Source organism: Nilaparvata lugens, chromosome 8 (assembly GCF_014356525.2).
Source record: "Nilaparvata lugens isolate BPH chromosome 8, ASM1435652v1, whole genome shotgun sequence".
Taxonomy (NCBI): Eukaryota; Metazoa; Arthropoda; class Insecta; order Hemiptera; family Delphacidae; genus Nilaparvata; species Nilaparvata lugens.
In genome coordinates, this window is record NC_052511.1 from 47,447,374 (window position 1) to 47,455,101 (window position 7,728).

The 7,728-nt window shown below is 34.0% G+C and overlaps 1 protein-coding gene across 1 annotated transcript in view; it reads right to left on the bottom strand.

Moving 5' to 3' along the window:
• LOC111050134 (forkhead box protein J1.2-like) overlaps positions 1 to 5,348 on the bottom strand; it is a 51,961-nt gene extending 46,613 nt beyond the window's left edge. Inside the window, exon 1 of the mRNA XM_039434960.1 lies at positions 4,754 to 5,348. The gene's annotated coding sequence lies outside the window, so the exon portion shown is untranslated. The remainder of the gene's footprint in view (positions 1 to 4,753) is intronic.
• Between the last annotated feature and the right edge of the window lie 2,380 nt (positions 5,349 to 7,728).

The following is a 7,728-nucleotide window of genomic DNA, read 5'->3' on the forward strand; positions in this document are numbered from 1 at the left end:
ATTAATAACATCAATTCTTCCCATTTAACCAATACTGACGGTTAATAGTGAATCTCAGTATAACAGTTCCGAGTCTACAATGTTCATGATACTATAGTGAGGTCCACGTTATAATGGCAGTGGAGAAAGATAGGAGAAAAACGTTGCTGAACCTCTGTCTTGTCAATGCCTTCTATAGACGGTAGCTGATACAGGTTTATTAATGTAGGTTTATTAATATCAACTGTTCATTCTCGTTTAAAATAATCAATTGTATTTTATCAAGCAGTCAATTATATTTTTCAATAATTTCATAATGAATTGACATAATTAAGATGAAAACTGGAGGAAGGGAAAATAGAGAGAGTGGAAAACTTCATTTATTTGGGACAAAAGATTGGAAAGGACGGTCAAAGGGGAGAGATTACCAGGAGGATTGCGTTGGGCTGGTCGATGTTCAGACGTTTCAATTACCTATTCCGATCTAAAATCGACATCAGTGGCAAAAGAAAATTATTTCAAATAAGCGTTCTGCCAGTGATATTATACGGCTGTGAAACTTGGACATTGAATGAAAAATTAATAAAAAAGCTATAACTAGTATAAGATCGATGGAAAGAATAATGATCGGAGTGACAAGAAGAGATAGGAAAAGAAATACTTGGGTTAGGAATGAAACAAAAATCGAAGACATTGGCAAGATAATAGTAGAAAGGAAATTGAATAATTGGGCTGGCCATGTGGTGCGAACAAAGGACGACCGATGGACGAGAAGAATATTGGACTGGCATCCACGGAATAGGAAAAGAAGCAGAGGAAGACCTAGCTACAGATGGGATGAAGAATTCCGGCGAGTTTGTGGAGGAGTAACTTGGCAAAGAGTCGTACGGAAAGAAAGGAATGGGAGAGGATGAAAAACGTGTACAAACAGGTCTGGCTCTACAGGGATTGAAATGTTTAAGTTGAAATTAATTTTATATGAACTCTACTAATATGATAAGATACTCATTCTATCCTAAATAGGATACCCCAGCAGATGCTGAATGCGAAGAATATAATTTTTATGTAATTGCAATTATATTAGTATATAAGTTTTAGAAGCAATAGAGGGTTATTTATTTATTTATTTATTTATTCAAGATGAAATATTTTGTTAATTAATTATCAATTCTACATTGTTAAAGGACGATCTGGCAAGAGAGAAAAGCGAGAAAGAGATAGCGCTATACGCTTTGCTGAATGATAGACAAGGATAGCAATACCATTCCTAATCAAACACTGCCATTATAACGTGGGCTCACTATAGGCTACTTGTATTATTTATTTATTTATTTATAAGGTTAGCAAAAAAATACAAGAATCGGAAAAGAAAAAACAGGCTATTGCCTAAAACTTCTTCAATTTCCTAATTTAGTTTTAAATTGTCCAAATATTATAGGTTATGTCCATTCAAATTTCTACACCAAATCACAATCTAAAATATAAATTAGAATAAAACAAACAATTTCAAATTTCAAATTATCAGTGGTGTAACTAATCTATGCGAATATTGGGCCGTGAATAGAGGGATAAACACGTTAGAAGTAGAATGGATACATAACACAAGGAAAAATAGATAAATTCAGTGATAATGTTGAGATAGATTAGCTAGAATGAGACGCAGCTACAATATAATAATGCAAAACGTAGCTGAGAGAGTAGGTGTCAGTGCTCAAAAGCCTGTTAAATTTTAACCTCGATTAATTCAACGAGAACCAATCAGAGAAGCCGTCTTTTCAAAAACGGCTGGTTCTCGTGAAGTTAATCATGGTTAAAATTTAACCAGCCTTTGAGCAACCGGGTCTAATTTTTACTAAAGATCTTTTGAAGCTTCCTGAGTGAAGGAGTCTTGATAAACCAATCAGAGCTATTCTATAGTACCGTGGCTACATTCCGAGTGGTTATTGTTAATTGGAGGTAATTAAATCCAAGCTCAGTAAAGAGAAATCTTGAAATTGTAAATTAAGACGGACGGCTTCAAGTTAATGACACACTAAAATATTAACATGCACACCATATTTAATATGCACAACATAGAAATATCTACTCTTCAAACTGTCAATATTTCTGGTGAATGGTGAGAATTTGAGATGTATTTTTAAGGAAATGATGATAGTTAAAAATGAATCTCTCTTCAGATATAGTTATTTGTGCAACTAGTGCGCAAAGTGACAGTTTGCTGCACCGAAAGAAACGTTTACGCCCGAGCCCTAGGCGAGGGCGGAATGGTTTGTTGAGTGCAGCAGAGGAACTTTGCGCACGTATTTCACATTAAGTTTTTCCTACAGTTACCATTGAATATGAAAAGTGGGTAATTATGGGTAAAATTGCCTGAAATCCATCAAATGTTTTTCTGTGTAATTTTATTATTGATAAAAACCTTAATTTATTGTCAAATTGAATAAAAATGTTGTCCTTGGTTATAATATATAATACTAATAATTAGCGCGTTGTGCTTCGTTGCACCTCTGCTCACTATAGCAGCCACAGCAGTCACTGTTACCAACTTCATTTTGATTTTGCTGCACTGTTGCTCCATATAACCTACTAAGTATTTTGCGTTGCCATGTTGCAAATCTGAAGTGCAGAAAAATTTTTCCCGCACTAGAGCGGAAAAGTGATTCTTTGCGTTCTGTAATCAGTGCAGCAATGGCCACTTTTCAGCAGCATTTACCACTTTTCAACGTAACTGTAGGAAATATAATCTCATTCAGAGTTGTTAAGGTGCTGGCTTGGAAAATTTATATTTTGAATGAAAATGACTTGATATTGTAAATATTCGAATTTATCAACACAATTTGAGATACTAGTTTCGGCTATTACACTTTCACCATTATTTAGCTCTTGTAAACATTAGCAACAAAACCATTTGGTTTTGTTAGCTACCAAGTTCATCTTTATTTCATGCTCTGATGTTATTATGTCGCTTCATGACCATATTTGAACTACTATCACTTTCTTGTACTAATCCGCAAAACTCTTACTTATTCAATAATTTTCTATTCATTACAACACTACAAGTATACTAATTTTTCGAGCTAATTCTCCCAATATATGAGAAGTCTACTAAATCCTTGAATCTCTCACTCATTTATTTGGGCTACAAAAGATACAATCTCAATTCCGAGTTTTTTCCCTCCTGATCACGATATAAAATCCTTCAAATTCCACTCATATCTCACTAAATCTATACTATAAATAAAGAGAGGAATATTGTCTTGAGCATGTACAGGATAGGAAGTACATGCTTGACGCATCATCACGTCTCAACTACTGAACTGATTAACTTCACATTTTGCATAAAGATTCTCGACTTACCAAGGTTGGTTATAGGCCTATTTTCATTTTTACTCGTAGATTAATGATAATTTTAATAATTAAAAAAACAAATTTATTCAATTTGTGACACAAAATTTACTTAAGACTAGTAGGTAACCCGTGCTCTACAAGGGTCTAATTAAAAACTGAAAACTTGACGTACTAAAATCTTGAAGGATTTGAAATAGGCCTATAACCATCCTCGGTAAATTGAGAATCTATATGCAACATTTCAAGTTAATCAGTTGAGTAGTTGAGACGTGATGATGCGTCATTCGTGAATTTCCTATCCCCTACGTGTATAAGCCGATTCTTTCCTTTATAATATTACAGATAGAATCCCAATCAAATAGATTTTATATTGTGAATTACTACAGTAGTTGTTCAAATTCAAATTCAAACTCATTTATTTGCCATAAAATAATACAGATTGATAAAATAAATATTCTAACTTTTTGTGTAGTTGAGAAGTTGATATTGTGGTAATTATTCATATTGAATGAAAAAGACTAAGAAATATTGTCTTTCATGGAACCATATTTACTAAATCAGTGGTTTTTTGACAATTTCTTAGTCTTTTTCATTCAATATAAATATTCTAACTTACAAAATGGCACTACCGGCAAAGAAAACTTGTGCGCCGGCAGTGAGTTCGAACAACTAGGTACAGCAAACATAACAATATGCAACAGCAAACATGTTAATATTTTTAAATTTCAGCATGGAATCATAAAACCAAACTCAATATATTTGTGCTTTCAACAGAACCTTGCAAAGCACGGGTAACACCTGCAGTCTATTATAAATACACTATGAATTTGAAGTTTTTTTCTCTTAAATATCTTATACTAAATCCCGTACAACTCATTAAAATCTAACTCCACATTATCTATATAATATAATAAAGGAAAGAACAAGCATATACATGTACGTTATAGGAAATTCACGAATGACGCATCATCACGTCTGAACTACTTAACTGATTAACTTGGAATTTTGCATATAGATTCTTAATTTACCGAGGATGGTTATAGGCCTATTTTAAATTATTCAAGATTTCACTAGTCCGTTTTTAATTGGATCATTGTGAAGCACGGGTTACCTGCTAGTAGACAATACATGTCATGCTTTCCACTCTAAAACACATTGAAAATTCCGAAAAAACCACCTAATTTTCACACTCTCATACTATAAATCCCATGGAACCCAATCAAATCAACTCCTAATTAGGCCTATACACAAAACCACAGAATACAAATACAGCAGTAGATAATAAAAGTTTTCTAGAAGTTAAGATAGTTAATTGAAGTTAAGATATAGAAGTTTTCTCTGACAAAACATACTAATTATTTATAGGTACACAATTCATTCCATGGTTTTTACTCTAAAACACATTGAAAATTCCGAAAAAACTCACCTAATTTTCACACTCCTTTCCACTAAATCTGGTTGAATTTAAACACTAGAACACAACATAAACTTTCACTAAAATTCAATTATTCACTACCGTATTTTTTGGGGATGTTCAACTGGTTAATCTCTGATTTAACGGTTTAACCTCCGGTTAACTCTACGGTTAACCCTCACATCTGTATGACCACTGCCTCTAGACTGACTACTAGCAAACTACCATTGCGCTGTAAACTGTAAGACTGACCAACCGTCGAGCAGGTGGTTAGAGACCGTCCCCCTACCACCCCTCTTGGGGGTTCCCCCCAAAACTAGGGGTCCCGAAAGCCCTTACCCCCCCTCCCCGGACCAAGCTCACACCTGTCCTATACTAGACATACGCTGGCGGTAGACTATGAGAGAGAAAAAGAGAGAGGTACCCATATATCGATTGTGGGGGTACTAATAAGAGCAGTTACTCTCTCTGTCTGTATCTTTTTCTCTTTCTCTTGAATAGTTAAGAGAGAGACACACTGTCTCTCTCTACCGCCATGGACTAGTTAACTTTATTGTGAGTTATTATGAATCCTATTATATTAAGCGAGCAATTTCTGTATTTTTATATCTGGTTATTTATATTTTATATCTGGTTATTTATGTTCAACGGATCTCGAAAACGGCTCTAACGATTTTCACGAAATTTGGAACATGGTAGGTTTATGATATAAAGATTCGATTGCACTAGGTCTCATCCTTGGGAAAACTCGCTGAACGACATTAAAAGAATAATTCATCCTTGGCTGAAACAGCTGAGACTTTCGTCGTCTGTGGATAGTAAAAAGTGAGCGAGTTATTCTGTGGAAAATCAAAAAATCGCATCCCCGAAATTCTGAAGCTGATGTATAGCCAGCTGTAAAATATAAACACGATCATTTTAGAGAATTGTGTTCTGTTTATTAATAAATAAAAATCTGGTGTGGCGCACTCACACAACTTTCCTTGCCGTTATGAAAAATGATCACTGACGCTAGTGTTCCCGCGCATCTCAAGTCTACTATTCAAATATTTGAGCCAGCTGGTGATAGGGCAATAACGCTGGAGACACACATGAGGTCTGCTATATCTTCATAGTGAATGATTTAATAGAATCAACAATAATTTGCAATTGAATAATCACATTTTCTCGAATTTAAAGCCTATTTTCAATTTTAGGTGAAAATGTTACTGAACATTAATTGCAGAGATTTTCATGTTCAATCTACTCCACTTGATTTTCTTTGTTTCAATTGTATCTGAAGCCTGATAATTGGGAATCTATCTGCATTGATGGGGCGGAGCTCCTGAAATTTTTACAGATATGGGACTTGTGGCAGTTGATAGATCTATCGATGACTTTTTTAGGTATGAATTTGATCAAAATCGTTGGAGCCGTTTCCGAGCAAATCACGAAAACCCCTGTTTTTGACAACATTTTCGCCGTTTCAGCCGCCATCTTGAATTGCATTTGATAGAAACTTTTCGTGTCGGATCCTTATAGTGAAAGGACCTTAAGTTCCAAATTTCAAGTCATTCCGTTAATTAGGAGATGAGATATCGTGTACACAGACGCACATACACTCATACACACTCACACACACACATACAGACCAATACCCAAAAACCAGTTTTTTGGAATCAGGGGACCTTGAAACGTATAGAAATTTAGAAATTGGGGTACCTTAATTTTTTTCGGAAAGCAATACTTTCCTTACCTATGGTAATAGGACAAGGAAAGTAAAAATTAGAAGCGAAGCTCGGTGCCCCGATATTTGATGTTAAAGCCAGCATATTGAAGTTACATCACAATATTTTACTATCGTTATTTCTATTTCATTTAATCTTTATTCAATCTTATTTATCATACTTTGTAAAATTTGTTGAATAATTAACAATACTGTCACACTTGTAAATTAGTGTAGGCTATAGTCATAATTATTATTTAACGAAAATCCTAAATAAATGCTGCAAATCACCCCGAAGACCTCTGCTACTGCAGTCATTGACAACAGGGTTAACAGCTAGATGGAAATTCGATGAGAACTACTATACAAAAATTAGTTGCCAGCCCGGGAATCGAACCGGTACCTCCCAGTGAATGTTGCAGCATTTATTTAGGATTTTCGTTAAATAATAATTATATATTAATTAGCATTTGAATAAATGCATTCTCTATTTAATTCCATCTGTAATAGGCTATAGTCACTTGTAAAGCCAGTATATATTGTAACATATATGAATAAAGAACTCAAACTCTAATCCAATCCAATCAATCTCTCTCTCTCTCTCTCTCTCTCTCTCTCTCTCTCTCTCTCTCTCTCTCTCTCTCTCTCTCTCTCTCAATACAGTGACAATACAGTTGCCAATGATACTTTCTTATTTCACAAAGCCCATGGTTTTTTATATTTGTAACATTTTATTGTGTTTTATTTGTTTCGTAATTCTTTGTAATTTTGTTTTGTCTTGTTTTGTGTGTTTTTAATAAATAAATTGAAATTGAAAATTTTCAGCCCTGTATTCTCGATTAATTTGCATTTTCCATCTATCTATTTCCAATAAATAATTACATTTTTTTCATCCTGTAATAGTCCACATTCAACAGTAACTCATACAATACATGCAGTTGAAATATTGATAACTTTATTGATGAATCAGGGAAACATTGATGAAATTATTTATCAATACACTAGAAGATTATTGATTAGAATAACAAATAATGAGAATAAGTTATACTACTGTATTATGAAGTATTGTAGTTCCAAAACGTTAGATAAAGTATAATATGAACTTAACAAGTAGAATAACTCACAGAGGAAAAATGATCCTATCCTTATCTGTGAATAACTAAACTTGAACCAAGTACTGACAACTGAGAACTTAGTACTAAGTACTAATTACAATTATTACTGGTGTTCTGCCCTAGGGCAGGTCTAAACATGATTCCTCCTTCTCCATTCCTCTCTGTCC